Here is a 12,017-nt window from a genome sequence, read left to right on the forward strand (position 1 = left end):
GAGGAGGAGGAGGAGGACGGTGTACGTCACCGTCTGAATGGAGGAGGATGCATGGAGCTCCCGTGCGGCTGGCAGGGAGCTGCACCTCCTCCTCCTCCTCCGGCTCATCTTCAGTGCGGCGGTTCCGGTACCGGGAGGCTTCCACTCCGCGCTCCGGTGAGTCCTCCGCGGTGCCGCGTGCGTCCTCCTCTTCCTCATCTTCATCCTCCTCCTGCAGACTGCAGGTGCTCCGGTCACCTGAAGTCTGCATGAACTTCACCATCAGCGGGGAGCATCTGCAGCGAGGAGCTGCAGCACACACTCCTCCCACACACACACACACACACCCGCAGACAGGTGCTGTGTGTTTCCCGCATGCAGCTTTAATGAAGAACAGACAGGTGAAGCATCAGTCCGCAGCTGGAGCTCCTGCTGCCTCAGTCTGGAAAGTCCTTGTTCAAGGACACGACAGAGGAGAGAGGAGCAGACAGGAGGAGGAAGAGGAGGAGGAGGAGGAAGAGGAGGATGGACACCACGTCCTCTTTTAGCCCGACTGACCGGTTTCCTGTCGTTTCTCGTCAGGTCTGAGCTGCTCTCATATTAATCTCTGGTAAGTTTGTGTGGTTCTGGACTGGACCCGGATCCAGACCGGGACTCACATGTGGGGGATGTTTTCCTCCTGCAGGTCAGATGAGTTCAGGGTCTCTGATCCTGGACTCCGACAGCAGTCATTCTGCAGCTTTTAGACTCGTTTTACTGCAAGTTTGGAATCTTACAGCAAATTTGTGCTTGAAGCAGTTTAGTTCTCGTTCTGAGACTGGTCCTGTTTTCCACTTGGTCTGATAGTTTGTGTTTTTCGGGAGATTTGATCTGGATTGCATGTTCTTTTGTAAATTTTAGATTAGATTTTTTTATCTGTTGTGTTGTTTCACCTGCTTACAGTGAAGTATTTCTCTTCACTGCGTTTGAAATGAGCAGTTCATCTCTGATTCTTGACAGCAGCCGTCCTGAACGCTGAAAGCTGCTGATCTGCACCGTGTTTAGTTTTAGACTGTTTCTCACCAGATTGTCAGCTGTTCTAAAAGCTCCTGCTCTGGCTGGACTGGCTTTGTTCTTCAGGTCGTGGCACCGGTCCGGTGGACGCTGGTGTTCTGCAGTGTTCGTGGACCTTTGTGGAGCGTTGGTCCCAGTCTAGCACAGCGTCCGTCTGATGTGTTCGCTTTCTGTTGGGACTCTTCAGATTGACCCTATCAGACTCCCCCCCGCTCCCCTGTCCCCTCAGGCGGCGTCCACGTGAGCGCTCGGCATCATGGGGGAGTTCCTCGTCCTCCCTGGCTGACGAGGCGGACGGCGAGGACGCCCCCCGCGGCGCCACCGTGCCGCCCTCCCCCATCATGGGCTGCCTGAGGAGCAGCCAGAGCACCTTCCTGCCGCGGCAGCTTCCCCGGCCCGGCCGGCACCGGGAGCGCAGGTGAGGCGCCGCCAGGTCAAAAGGTCACCAGTCCGTCCAGGCATCACAGCAGCTCCGGGGTTGAAGACAAACGGTCAGAAGATTCCTGCTTCTGGTTTACTCAGAAAACAAATTTAAAACAGATCCTGAAAATACCACAGTTGTTTAGAGGATATTCTGCTTTTCACGCACAGTGTGGCATCCCTCAGGGATCCTTTCTGGAACCACTGGAGTTCTGTTGTCAGTCTTTTAAACGGTGATGGCGACTCGTCCCGTTGGCTCCGGTCCTCCTTCACCGTGGCCACCGGGTTTTTCTACTCAGCTCTGTGGTGTGACTTTTCCTCAGCGGGTCGATTTGATTCAAAGCTCATGAATTATTCCTGCATCTATGTATCTGATAAACACCCCCTCCTCCTCCTCCTCCTCCTCCTCCTCCTCCTCACAGCCTTCATCAGCTGCGGGTTCAGTTACTTGCTGACAGGAAGCGTGGCGCTCCCGGGAAAACCGGAGCTTTCCGTCGGGAGTTCAGACACAGAGATCAAAATACCTTCAAACGGCTCAGAGAGACGTGGAGGAGTTTACCGCATTAAACTCTCTGGATTATTGAATTCATGTTTATTCGTGGGCGCAGTGACGTCTTTCAGTCAGCTGTTGAGCTCAGTACTGACTGAAGTCACTGATTTGAAGAAACACCAAAACATTCACAAAGAATTCTAGTCTCCAAATGACTTCTGGGTGAAATGCATTGTGTGATAGATGAAAGGATTTAAAACTTCTTTTAATGGCTTCAGTTGATCTATACTGTGTTTGAATCTAGTTTAGCATCGTATGATGGAATAGTTTGGACTGTTTTTTTAAAAAGATTTAAACTTGTTTTGAATGGGTTTAATGATATAGATTTGAACTTTTTTTAAAAGAGCAAAGAAAATGTGATGAAAATGTTGATATTTTCATCTCACGGGCCGGTTTGGACCACGGGACTTATGTTTGACACCCCTTATTTAGAGCAAACAGAGGAAAACGTTCCATTAGTGAAATCAATTTCTACATTTAAATGTCGTTTTAAGTGCTGTGTAACTTGGTTTTCAGATGGTTTGTAAATGCAGCATGTAAATGTATTTTAAAAATTGTTCTAAAAAGTAATTTTGACTTTGAAAAGTTTCAAAATGGTTTTGAACTGCTTTAAAATATAGATCTGAACTCCTTTTAAAGAGGTTTTAAGGTGCTTTGGGGGCTTCTCAATCAGTGGAAAACTACTATTTAAGTGAAATCCATTTATTTAAACCTATTTTAAAATGACAGTCTAACTTGATTTTTAAGCATTTCCTAAATATATTTTAAATTCTGCTTTTAAAAGGATTCCAATCCAGCTTCCGGTGGTTTCCACCTGGTTTTGAATTAATCCGGATTAGTGTGTTGCCGGTGTTGGGGTCTGGTTCTGCTGCAGGACTCGTCATGTTTTCACTCTGGCTGAATGGTTGCAGCTTTTCTGTTGAGTTGATGTTTCGATTTTAAACGATTTTCATGTTAAAAGTCAGAAACATGAAAATCCTGACAGAGATCTCACCATCTCTCTCTCTCTCTCTCTCTCTCTCTCACACACACACACACACACACACACACTCCTGAGTGTGTGGGGTTTATATCTGGAGCCTCCCTCCTGCCTGCCGGAGGCTGTTTTCCTCTCTACAGACTTTCTTTTTCTTTTTTTTTTAAGCTTCTTGCATGAACGCAGCAGAAGATGCTTCAGTGTCGTCGCTCCTCGGCGCTGCGGTACAGCCGCCACCAGCTGAGTCTGCGCTGGTTGAACTATGGCTGCAGGCTGTCGTCACGGCAACATGAGAGAAACTAATGCAAACTGTAGGTCACTTCCAGAGGAGAGAAACCGCAGAGCGATTTACTGCTGATCAGGACTGGAAATGCTTGAAAACTGATTGAACCTCTTTACTGCCTGAGTTCATTCAGCTGTAGCCGTTGTTGTTGTTGTTGTTGTTGTTGTTGCAGAATGACAGTGAAAACTGTGTTTCCTCTGCAGCTTCTCGTCCGGGTCGATGCCGGTGCCGAGGACTCAGTGGGCCTGCGGCTGCTGCACCTTCCTGAATGCCGCCGGCGCCCCCCGCTGTTCCATCTGCGAGGCGCCGCGGCGGCGGCCCGACGCCCCGGCCGTGGCCCGACCCTGGGGGGGAGGAGCCGGGCTGGGTCCTGCCCCACGCTGCACGCTGGCCAACGCCCCCGGCAGCCCCGGCTGCTCGCTGTGCGGCTACGCCGGCGCCCCGACCTCGCCTGGCCCCAGGAGCACCGCGGCCGCAGCGCTCCAGCAGCTGCTCCGGCCACCTGGGGGCGCCGTCCCGCAGGCCAGTGACCGTGACCGGGAACCGGGAACAGCCTGGTGTGGGAGTGCTCCCGGTGCACGCTGCAGAACACCCCCACCTCCATGTCCTGCTCCGCCTGCGGGGGGGCCGCGGAAACTGTCCCTGCCACAGATCCCCGCCGACTTCCTGCTGCGGCCCGAGGAGGCGTCCCACGCCGGGGGGGGCCCCGGCCCCGGCCCCGGCCCCGCCCCCGCCCCCACCACCTGAAGCTGCGGCCACGGCACTGTCCCTCTCCATTTCCACCCGAGGGGAGAGTCTCCCCGTGGAGGCGTCGCACCAGAACTCCTCGTCCTCAGGACACCATAACCCGGTGCCCTGCAGCCGCAGAGAGGTCCCCCCCCCGGACCTGGGCCCGGGTCCCGGTCCCGCCCCCGGTCACCTGCCGCCTCCGCCCGAGAGGAGGCTCAGCATCCTGAAGGAGGAGCTGTCCCCGCTGTCCCCCGGCTGCGACGCCTCCCTGTCCTTCCCCCCCGCCGCCCAGGAGTGGGCGTGTCCGGCGTGCACGCTCATCAACCAGGCCAGAGCCGCCCACTGCGCCGCCTGCCACACCCCCCAGCAGCGCCGGGCCGAGGCGGCGCCCCGGAGGAAGGAGAGCCGCCTGGTGGAGGCGCAGCGTCAGAGCGACGAGGGCGAAGCCAAGGAGCTGTGGGAGAACATCGTCAGCTTCTGCAGGGAGGTACTGGAGGCAGGAGGGGGGACCGGGACCGGGACGGACCGGGATGGACCGGGATGGACCGGGACGGACCGGGACGGACCGGGACGGACCGGGACAGACCAGGACGGACCGGCACAGACCGGGACAGACCAGGACGGACCGGGACGGACCAGGACGGACCGGGACGGACCGGGACGGACCGGGACAGACCGGGACAGACCAGGACAGACCGGGACAGACCAACAGGGATCAAACTTCAACAACTAAACAACTAAATTTCTGATCATGGTTTCAACAACAGTCACGTCATCGTCTGATGATTTCGGTGATTTTCCCTCAGTAGATGAAATGTCTTCTTCTCAGAACGCCGTGACGTTCGTGGACGACAGTTTCCCGCCGGGCTGGAGGTCGGTGGGTTTCCCGCCGGAGGACAGCGTGCAGCAGCGAATCAGGAAATGGCTCCGCCCCAGGAGATCAGCTGCAGCAGCGTGCGGGAGCGCGGCGTGCGGTGGTCCGTGTTCCGCACGCCCAGACCCTCCGACATCCTGCAGGGGCTTCTGGGTAACTGCTGGTGAGCGCCAAGGCAACTTATGCAACTGATTCCAACCAATCACAGTTCGAGATAAAGTCGTCTTTGATGAGCAGTTCCCGGTTCCCTCAGCCTGTTGGAGTTCCTGTGGTCCTGCGTTCCCCTGCAGGTTCCTCAGCGCCTTGGCGGTTCTGGCGGAGCGTCCCGAGCTGGTGGAGAAGGTGATGGTGACGCGCTTCGCTGTGCTCGGAGGGGGCCTATCAGGTGCGGCTGTGTAAAGACGGCTCCTGGACCACCGTGCTGGTGGATGACATGCTGCCGTGCGACGAGAACGGACACCTGCTCTTCTCCCAGGTACGAACGCCACGGGATCAGAACCCGTCCAGGTGGGGCGCCGCGTCACTTCAGCCCTCGTTCCGATCGTTATCCGTCACATCCTCCACCCCCCCAGGCCCAGCGGAGGCAGCTCTGGGTGGCTCTGATCGAGAAGGCCATGGCGAAGCTTCACGGCTCGTACTTCGCCCTGCAGGCGGGTCGAGCCATCGAGGGTCTCTCCACTCTGACCGGGGGCCCCCTGCGAGGTCGTTGGCCCTCCAACTCAGCGCCACCAACCCCAAAGAGGAGCCCATCGACACCAGACCTGATCTGGGCCAAGATGCTGAGCTCCAAGGAGGCCGGGTGAGGACCTGGTCCTGGAGAACCTGATCCGGTTCCTTTACTTCCGGTTGACGAACTATAATGAGGCTCTGATTTTCAGACAGCACCACCTGGTGGACTCAGGTGTCACTACTGAAGCCAACTGGGAGAAACTGTGTCCACACTCTGGAACCAGGTCCAGCTTGGCCTCATGGACTGTGTTTGCCTTCAGGTTCCTGATGGGGGCGTCGTGCGGCGGCGGCAACATGAAGGTGGACGACTCGGAGTACGAGTCTCTGGGTTTACGTCCTCGACACGCCTACTCTGTCCTGGACGTGCGGGACGTCGACGGCCACAGGTGAGAGAGTTTAACCACCAGTCAGTCCATAACCAGTCAGAACACCACCTGGCATCGCAGAAGACTTGGTCCATTGATTTATTGATCCAATGATCCATTTCACTATTGATCCATTAGTTCATTGATCCATTGATCAATTGATCCATTGCTTCATTGCCCCATTGATCTTTCGGTCCATTGGTCCATTGATTTATTGCTTCATTTCTCCATTGATCTGTTTCTCTATTGATCCACTGATCAATTGGTCAATTTTTTCCTTGGACCGTTGATCCGATGGTCTATTGATCCAGTGGATCCTTTGTTCTATTTCTCCTTTGGTCCATTAACTGTGCTGGGTTGCAGACTGCTGCAGCTGAGGAACCCGTGGGGCCGGTTCTCCTGGACCGGGTCCTGGGCCGACCACTGGCCCAGCTGGCCTCCACACCTGAAGAGGGAGCTGTGCACACAGCGAGCTGAGGACGGCCTCTTCTGGATGGACTTCTGGGACTTCATCAGGTGGTTCTTACCGCTCCAGATGCTTCTAAGAGTTTTAATTCGGCCACAACCTGGAAAATCCGCAGCTTCAGTGACAGCTTTAGAAGAACGTGAAGTGACTCAAGCTTTAAAAGCTGAATCCAACGCTTCTCGTCATCTTCCCTGGTGTCCTGAGTCCCTGGTGTTTAATTAGTTCTCCATTACGCTTACTGTTAATAATGAGCACCCAGCTAATTGCTCATAGCGCGATTTATCAAATAACCGGAGAGAGACTCTCGTAGTTTTACTCTTTATTGGACCAGAAGGCCTTTTAGAAATGAATGTTTGTCTCACAGGTACTTTGACTCAGTGGACATCTGTAAGATTCACTCTGACTGGCATGAGGTTCGAGTCCCGGGTGTCTTCCCCCGAGGAGCCGACGTGCCGCTGACCGTGGTGTCCATCACGGTGCTGGAGAGGACGTCTGTGGAGCTGGCTCTGTTCCAGCAGGGCAGCAGGTGGGGGCGGGGCCAACAGAAGGGCGGGGCTTCACTCCTCTGATGCTCATACCTGTAGAGCAGCTGTGAACAATCATCTCTAAGCTTGTTGCCTCTGTGGATGGGCTTTGAGTGGTAGCTAATGTGGGTATGTCGGAGTTTGTCATTTGACAGAGTGGCGCTGACCTTTGACCTCTCTGGCCAGGCGCTGGGACGCGGCGGAGAGCCACCTGCTGGACCTGTGCGTGCTGCTGTTCCGGGCGTCCTTCGACCGCTCGGCGCCCTGCGGCTGGGCCGCCTGCCTGGCCCACAGCCGGCCGCTCGGTGCGTAGGTTCGTGGCTGCGACGTGATGCTGGAGCCGGGCGAGTACGCCGTCCTCTGCTGCGCCTTCAACCACTGGCACAGCTCGGCGCCCGACGACGCGGGTACGAATCCCTCCGAGAGGCCCGATCCCAGCGGCTGAGCAGGAACAGAGACGAGAGAATAAAGCCGCTCCGTTTCATCTGAAGCTGCTCAGCTGAGACAGAAACAAAGAAAAGCTTTGAATAGATGAAAATGTAATAAAATGTTTTGAATAGATTAAAACATTTTATTCGCATAAAATGTTTTAATCTATTTTTTTGAATACACACTGTTTTTAACTGTTACTAACTACCCCAATATATTTGTTTTTTCCAGTTCGTTTTCTCCAGTGCTCCCTATTTCTTCACATTTTTGCACTTTACATTTGTTCATTCAGAAATTTTAATATGAAAAAGTAATTCATTTTACTGTATGTTATATATAATTTGTAATTTTTTCCTTGCTTTTGATTTTTTTTGGGATTGTCTGTTCATGTATTTTTTTCTTTGATAATTTTTTTTTGTTCATTATTTTAAAAATCTTCATCTTTTTTGTAAGTTGATTCATTCTTTTTATTTATTCATTATTTATGTTTTCTGTTTAATTTATTGCTTTTTTTGGTGTTTGTTTATTGGTTATTTTCATGTTTTTTTTATGTATGATTTATTTCTGAAAAAAAATACTGTTAATTTTATTAACTATTTTCTCTCTTGTGAGGCTTCTTGCCTACTTTATAAACTTCCTCAGTCTCTTAAACTCAGAAGCAGATGATGTTTAAAGAAAAGCTTCAGCTTTGAGGAGAGGGCGGGTTTGATCGTCCGTCTCTCCTCGCTCCCAGCCGGCGCCAGCCGCTCCGAGCCGCCCGGCTACATGTTGGCGGTCTACAGCTCCAGACTGGTGATGGTGGAACAGGTGACCGCCTCCAACACCGCCATCGCCGACGCCGTCATCCAGCTGGCAGAGACCAAAGGGGAGCGTGCACGAGTGTGAAGGTGGTCCAACCTGCGGTGTGGGACCCGGCTGGGACCAGAGTTAACCACTGAGGGTCAAGTCTGTCTTGGTGCGTGTGCGTGTGGTGGTGTTTCAGGGTCGAGAGGGCATGACCTGCTACTACCTGACCCACGGGTGGGCGGGGCTTATGGTCATGGTGGAGAACAGACACCCTCGACATCACCTGCACGTCTCCTGCGACTGCAGCGACAGTTTCAACGTGGTGTCGACGCGCTGCAGCCTGAAGACGGTGGACAGCATCCCCCCCCTGCACAGGTTCACCCCTCCATCCATCCATCCATCCATCCATCTATTGTCCTCTTCATTCATCCATCCATCCATCCATTCACCCATCCACTGTCCTGTTCATCCTTTAATCCATCCATCCATCCATTTAACCATCCATCCATTCATCCACTGTCCTCTTCATCCATTCATCCATTCAGCCACCGTCCTCTTCATCCATCCATCCATCCATTGTCCTCTTCATCATTCACCCCTCCACCCACTGTCCTCTTCATCAATCCATCCATCCATCCACTGTCTTGTTCAGCCATCCATCCATCTATCCATTCAACCATCCATCATCCATCCATCCATCTATCCATTTTACCATCCATCCATTCATTCACTGTCCTTTTCATCCAACATTAATCCACCCACCATCCTCTTCATCCATTCATCCATCCATCCATCCATTCACTGTCCTGTTCATCCATCCATCTATCCATCTATTGTCCTCTTCATCCATCCATTCATCCATTCATTCATTCAGCCATCCATTCATCCATTCATTTTATCTGCTTTCCATCATTCCTAAATTCCTTCAGAACAGACAAATGCAACCAGGCATTTCTATTGGCTGCAGAGTTAAGCCACGCCCCCCCAGTGCAGGATGATGTCATCAGATTTTTTTTTTTCCAATCAAATTTCGTAGCATTTTCGTAGCTTTTTCCAGGGAGTGACAGTCACACTCTTGAGAAAAACAGTATATAGTTTTATCTGTATGACTGACTGCCCCCCCTCCCAGACAGGTGCTGGTGGTCCTGTCTCAGCTGGAGGGGAACGCCGGCTTCTCCATCACTCACAGACTTGCTCACCGTAAAGCCGTCCAGGCGTCTCTGGGGAACTGGAGTCCTTCCAAGGCCACGCACAGCCCGGCTCTGAGCCCGGAGACCGCGGGTCTGCACCGGCCTCGACCGCTATGACCACCGGCCACCGAGCGGGACCCTCGGGAGACCACCGGGAGACCCCCAGAGGACTGGGAGACCACCGGGAGACCACCAGGCGACCGCCAGAGGACTGGGAGACCACCGGGAGACCCCAGAGGACCGGGAGTCCACCAGGAGGCCATCGGGGGAGCCCGCCAAAGGACTGGGAGATCACCGGGAGACCACCAGGCGACCGCCAGAGGACCAGGAGACCACCGGGAGACCACCAGGAGACCACCGGGAGACCACCAGGGCGACCGCCAGAGGACCGGGAGGAGCCACTAGACTGAACCAGCCTGTCAAGGAGCCGCCCTGGAGGACGACTTCCCTCAATCACACAACACTTCCTTCAAAGTAGAGCTTTTAGAGAGCGGACGTTTCCTCCAATCAGAGCTCCTCGCAGGCAGGAATCACATCTCACTGAGCACAATCAGCATTTTTATCCTAATTTCAGTATTTTGTTCTGTTTTGATTATTTTTTTAAATCAAGCAGCGGACCCATCCATCGGTGTGCTCTTCACCTTTGAAGGTCTCTAATCGTACATTTCTCTTAGCAGAGGGAACTGGCTGAGAACATCTTGTTTTTATGTTGAACGAAACTGTAGCCTTGTAACACAGACGCTCCCCCCAGCAGACTGCAGATCGTCTTTATCTCTCAGAAACACAACGGCAGGCAGAATAACAGCTGTTTGTCCTGACCCTATGCTCTCTATCCTAACAAAACACTAAAACATTGATCCAGTGGTTCATCTTCGTGTTCCACATCCTGGAAATCACAGATTGAAACAGAGGTGGAGTATTTCAGATTAATTTCACATTTCTCTGTATTAAAGCTAGGGTTGGCGATCTTGGAAAACTAGCATTAGCATGTAGCATCTCCCCAAGGCTCCGCCTAGCTCCGCCCAGCTCCCACCCCATTGGAGGAGCTCCCGTTGGGGGCGGAGACGCGGAGACATTCGCGGTGCGCGCGGCACTTCCGCGTCCAGTGCGTTCCTGGCGTAACCTGTCCTCAGCGCTTCGTTTCTTCGTTTTTCTTTATTTGCACTACGCCAAGTTATGGCGCACTCAACGGTAAGTAAACCCCCAAACATCCTTCTCCGCCATTCTGCAACGACGCTCCGTCCTTCTAAGCGCGCACTGAACCAGGGTCAGTGCACGCGTACATGTACGCGCAGGGGGCAGGTCGAATGGCGAAGGGATTTGATTGGTTTAAAAAAAGGTGTCCCGTCAAGACTATTGGTTGCTGTTTTTCCGTTTTACTCCTGCTGTAGATAGCAGATATTTTCCAAACTACTTTAAAAACACGCTATGAATTGCTCCCCATCGTGTCATAAAGATCATTTTAACCAGTATTTAAAAAAATGTATCTCATTCAAATCGCCAACCCTAGCTTTAACTCTGCTTCTTCTTCTGTTCTTGGGCTGAAAAACAGAGCGACTCAATGCACCACCTGGTGGTACACAGTGGTATTACAGCGACGATCCGCCTTCCTGGACTTTCAGAAAAAACACCTGAGATGTTTGATTTCTGCCTGCTGAGCATCTCTGGTTCTGGGAAACCGAAGCGTAGCTGCACACAGACGGCGTCCATGTAGACCAAGACGTTAGGAACCTCATGATGCACTTTATGTCTCACGTCAGGTGGCGACCAGGCCAACAGTCTGTTCCGATCGCTCGCTCAGTCTCAGTGTTTTGACGCAGTGTTGTAGGCTAGAGACCTGCAGAGTGAACACGTTAGCACTTTATGAACATGCTGGATTAGTTTCCATCAAAGTGTCTGAATCAGAACTGAAACTTCCCCCCAAAGAGAAACTATGCAAACCTGTTCTGATGCTTCGGTTAAGACAATGTCTAATGCTTCATTTTCAGTCGACGGGTGTATTTACAGGGTAAATCCAGAGTTTTGGGGAGTTTTGGTGTAGTTAATGTATTTTTTTTAAACAATATATATATATAATCTATATATTCAGTCAGTAGCAGTTTGTACAGATAGAAGTCATAAAATAAAAATGTTTGAAGTTAACTGTGACGATTCTGTGATTTCCATCAAAAATAGATTTGTTTTAACCATTGCGAAGGAGTGCAGAAGGAACATTCAGCTACAAATAGCATGAACACACACACACACACACACAGACACACACACACACGCTAATAAAACATTTAAATAGGAGCAATAAATATTGACATATGAATATAAAATGAGACAAACAATTGAAGCCAAAGTGCAATTAAAAAAACGTAAATGATAGCAAAATTAATTCTAGAGGATAAAAAACAAATCAAGAGGGATGAAGTGAAAACGAAAACGTGATTTGAATAAACTTGTTTACGACACAGTCATTATTTTCTATTCTGTGCTATTTATTATTTGTTCCATTCTGTTCTATTCCTCCCTGTTGTTCAGTATATTTTTTTCTTTTCTCAGAACTGTTTTTCTCACAGTTCCGTCTGTGGCCAGCAGGGGGCGCCAGCTGAACACAACATTATGAGAAAGGCGTGTTTAAATTTACAGTATTAACTGGATTTTATTGCTCAAACTTAA

General features: G+C 51.7%; 1 pseudogene; it reads left to right on the forward strand.

Annotated features, from left to right (window-relative positions):
- The first annotated feature begins 47 nt into the window (after positions 1-47).
- Positions 48-9,470, forward strand: LOC115386931 (calpain-15-like; annotated as a pseudogene).
- The last annotated feature ends 2,547 nt before the right edge of the window (positions 9,471-12,017 follow it).

This window comes from Salarias fasciatus, chromosome 4, assembly GCF_902148845.1.
Source record: "Salarias fasciatus chromosome 4, fSalaFa1.1, whole genome shotgun sequence".
Taxonomy (NCBI): Eukaryota; Metazoa; Chordata; class Actinopteri; order Blenniiformes; family Blenniidae; genus Salarias; species Salarias fasciatus.